This window comes from Camelus dromedarius, unplaced genomic scaffold, assembly GCF_036321535.1.
Source record: "Camelus dromedarius isolate mCamDro1 unplaced genomic scaffold, mCamDro1.pat HAP1_SCAFFOLD_123, whole genome shotgun sequence".
In the NCBI taxonomy this organism is placed as follows: Eukaryota; Metazoa; Chordata; class Mammalia; order Artiodactyla; family Camelidae; genus Camelus; species Camelus dromedarius.
Window position 1 is genome coordinate 5,019,990 of NW_026989814.1, and position 4,662 is coordinate 5,024,651.

Genomic DNA, 4,662 nt, shown 5'->3' on the forward strand with positions numbered 1-4,662 from the left:
TTGGAGCAAAAAGAGAACAAAATAAACCCAAGAAAGTATAATTAAAGATATAATAAACAGAGGAGCAAAATTAATAAACTAGAGGATAATATGGAGAGAACCAACACAGACAAAACTGGTTGTTTGAAAAAATAGTGAACTACAAAAGCAGTTACACAGATGGCAAATAAACTTATGAAAAGATAATCTATATCATATGTCATCAGGGAAATGAAAATTAAAACAAGACACTACTTCATACCTATTAGAATGGCCCAAACCTAGCACACTGGCAACATCAGATACCAAGGAGCATGGGAAGCAGTGGAGATGCTCATACATTGCTGGTGAGAACGCAAAATGGTACTTTGATTTTGGAAGACAGTTTGGTGGTTCTTATAAATCTCAACATATTCTCCGCATATAAATCAACAATGGGTTTCACTCAAGGGAGTTAAAAACATATGACCACAAAAGCCTACACAAAAAAGTTCAAAAGAGTTCTATTTATAATTGCCCAAACTTGGAAGCAACCAAGACGTCTTTCAGTAGGTGAATGGATAAATAAGCTGTAGTGGGTCCAGACAATGGGATATTAGGCAGTGCTAAAGAGAAATGAGTTATTAAGCCATGTAAAGACATAGAGGAAACTTAAATGTATATTGTTAAGTGAAAGAAGCCAGTCTGAAAAGGCTACATACATGATTCCAGCTCTAGGACATTTTATGAAAGACAACACTATAGACATAACAAAAGATGAGTGGTTTCCATTGGTTGCTGGGGGGTCAGAGTTGGGAAATGGATAAATAGGTGGAGCACAGAGGATTTCTAGGAAGGTGAAAATAAACTGTATGATATTATAGTGATAGATACATATTATAAATTTGTCCAAACCCACAGAATTTACAGCACCAAGTGTGAACCCTAGTGCAAACTATTGAGTTTGGGTAATTATGATATGTCAATGAAGGTACATTAATTGTAACAAATGTCCCACTCTGTTGGGTAATGTTGATCATGGGGGAGGCTGTGCGTGTGTAGGAGTGGGGGGTGTATGGAAAATCTCTGTATCTTCCTCTCAATTTTGCTGTGAATCTAAAAGGGCTCTAAAAAACCATTTGTTTCTTTTTTTTTTTAATAAATCAGGGAAAGTTTGGATTTAGTATTTAAGTAAAAGAAAGCTAGAGATGACACATATACACTATGTGATGAATGAGGAGGGAACAACTACGGTTTAGGAGATGTTGGTGCTTTGTTCAAATACCCTCCTGGCCACTGCTGTGAGCCTCATAAGGGCGGTCTCCTATGTGCAACAGGAGCCACTGCTCTCCAGGTAGGGTTATGGACAGTTCAGTAAACTGTCTCAGTTCCCTATCATAGGGCTGAGGGAAAGAAGGAGCAGAAGTTTGAGAATGAATATTTTGAGGATGAACTAGTATGGTAAATGAGAAGTTGGAGCCACAAGGCCATAAAAAGTCATTTCACTTAACTGTTAGACCAGCTCTAGGCTGAGCCCAGGCTCTGCCCTATTGCTGAGGCACAGAGGCCATGACATGTCCTCTGGGAAGACTCCCTTCTCATACCCCCAATGAATGCCCCGATTCCTGACTAGGTGCCTGCTCTCTCTGTTGACATAAAACCCAAACTGTGTCCTTTCACATCACTTGTGACACTGTATTATAACTGCCTGCGTAGTTACCTGTAACCCCTACTGGACAATCATTTCCATTAAAGCAAAGACTGTATCTTTGCCATCACTGTACTTTCATTATTTATTACCCACCATATAATAGGTACTTAGTAAATATTTGTCACATTTTTGAAGGACCAGACCCAAAACCAGAGATAGGAATGGGCAAGCCTTGGTTCTTAGAGCAAAGAAGTATTTCAGAGTGTGATCAAAGAAACACACAGGGTAGCAAAAATATGTCACCAAATCCTCACAGGGGCAAATCTGAATCTAAAGTTCTTTGCTGAGTCTGTGAAAGTCAGCAGGAGGAAAGCAGAGCGACAAAGCCAAGTGCAAGATGGGAACATGCAGTCTGAATCCATCCTCACAGGCCTGGTCACTTGGGTCAAGGGTAGTTTTAGAAGGATAGACACCCTTCTGCCCAACTGAAAGACACAGTTCTATGAGCCCGGCATTGGCCAGAGGCTGCACGATGGTTTTGAGCTAAGATTTATCTGATAAAGAATGTCCTTTCTCTAAACAGCATACACACTTGGGAATATGTATTATTTTATTTACACTAATGGTCTGGGCACAAAGAAGTTTCATGATGAAACAGACCAATGGGTACAATAAATCCTGAGAAAGCAGGCAACAGCTTCTTTGTGCTGCCTTTCTTGCCACCTATTTGAGACAGTCATTGCATATAATTAGAGTATTTCTTTGTGTGAAAATCTCCCCTTTGTACGTCACGTGTGAACCCAAATATTTTGAGCTATGCCCCAGCATGAATACAGATGAAGCATAATTATAAAGGAATTTAATGTTCACGTAGCCAAGAATCATGGCACACGCACTGATGTCACCAGAAAAAGAGTACATTCCAACCTTTGCAATAAGTGACATGCACTGATTTCTCCTCGTTTTCCCTGGGTGCCTCCTGCAGTCTCTAAGAAGCAGGCTTCACCGCCACGCTGAGTGTTACACTCAAGGTTAATTTGGTTGCGGCTGTGGTGATATCCGTGCAGTGAAAAATGCTATTTACACTTGTGTGTGAGACGGACGTGAATGACGCAGCCCGCAATAGGGCTGCCTCTGAAGGACATGGAGCTGTACTTTGCTGAGGCGTAAGAATGTCACATGTCACATGAGCCCCTTCTCCTTAGATGGAAGCTTCCAGGTCAAAGTCGAATACTCGGTGGACCTGTTTACATAGGATTACAGGATGCTGAGGTTTGACTCTTCTGGTTGTTGAAAATAATAGATTGGATGGTCATTTTGTTTTGTTTTGGTTTTGGTTTTTTATCCCTCTACTCTGTTGATCTATTTGACTCAAAACTATAGATTGTATGGATAGCTCTAAAACTCAGCTTATGTCAACTTCAAGACAACAAAGGACCTTTTTTGCTCAGCTGCCAAGGTGCTCGGTCCCTCTGAGGGCGCTAAGGCCGTGGTGGGGTGAGGCCCCCGTGTCCCCCGAAGCTCAGCACGGCGCCCGCCGCGCCCCGGCCTCGTCTCCCAGCTCGCCTGCATCTGCTCGGCCCTCCTTCCGCACCACGATGACGTGACGGTCACGGAGGACAAGCTCAATGCCCGTTAAAGCAGCCGGTGTGAATGCCGAACTTTTCTGGCCTGGCTTGTTTGCAGAAGCGCTGGCCAACATCAGCACCGGCGGACTCATCTGCAACCTGGGGGCCGGTGGCCACCGCCCCCCGCCCCCGCCCCCCCCGCATCCGGCACCGCCCCCACAGGGGCCCCGCCCCCTCCAGGCTCCGCCCCCGCCGGGCCCCGCCCCCGCCGCCGTGCCGCCCCCGCCAAGGAGGAGAAAGCGGAAGCAAAGAAAGACGGATCGAGGAGTCTGATGATGACATGGGCCTTGGGCTTTTTGACTAAACCTTTGCAGGAACACATTCAATAAAAAGCTGAGTTCTTTGCTGCTGTTGGTCTTGATTAAAAAAAAAAAAAGTAACAGCAACAACGGACCTGAAGCCTGGTTAGCCTTAGTGCAGATGTAAAACAAGAGGGAGTAATTTACCAGTTTATTGTCTAATGTGAGACTCACCCAACTATCTTTGTGTGGACGGATGTGACGCTGATGGAAAAGGTGGCTTCAGAGGAGGGGAATTAACTGGCTCAGACGGAACGGATGAGGGACATCTAAGCGGTCAGACCTACAGCCTCTTCCCGCTGATTCAGTGATGCCTCGTGTGGCTGGCCGGAGGGTGGAGTATGCCCCAGGCACTTTCTAACTCTAAGTGTCTGGGTTAGAACAGCTGTGATTTTGCATTTCTCTTGCTGCCTTGTGCCTCTATATGTTTGCACTCAGAAGATAAAAAGAACATGTCACAGAGTCTCTGTAAATGGAGCACAGGAAGAATAAATTATCTTATTTTTTTATTAAAAATATGTACAGCCATGGGGAAGACTTACCTTTTTGTCCATCCCTGTAAGTCTTTTCATCTCAGGGTCACTTGCTGCACAAGAGAGGCACCTTCAGCTTCTTCTTCGTTTTGTTTTTTTTTTTTATACAAAACTCAGCTACTTCCTCACATATTACCATTTTGAACTTTTTTTTTTTTTTGAAACAATAGATGGTGTTGGCTCTTAACAGGACAACAGCTTTTGGCTCCGAACTAGACATTCCCTCCCCATCTCCCCGAAATTAAAGTTCTTCTTGCTACCAGTGGCCTCCGTTTCAAAAATGCTCATTACTTTAAATAGACGGTGGCATATAGTGCATCACAGCACTGAGATTACCTCTCTTCGCTGTTAAAAAAAACCAAAATGAATCAACGGTTTCATATTTTAGAGACTTGGAGAGCACAAGGTGGTCCTGTCCCAGCGCCAGAATAAAAGCCCTGTAAAGCATTTAAGAAGTTTATTCATCCCAAGACATGAAAACAGAACCCATCTTAGCTTTCATTTGAGTTATGCACACTCAGTGAATGGAAGGTAGACCACTCAACTAAAATAGAAATTTAAGTAGGAAAGTCTGGAGATCAGGAGAAAAGTCC

General features: G+C 43.6%; 1 pseudogene; it reads left to right on the top strand.

Annotated features, from left to right (window-relative positions):
* The first annotated feature begins 2,716 nt into the window (after positions 1-2,716).
* Positions 2,717-3,541, top strand: LOC135320833 (large ribosomal subunit protein P1-like; annotated as a pseudogene).
* The last annotated feature ends 1,121 nt before the right edge of the window (positions 3,542-4,662 follow it).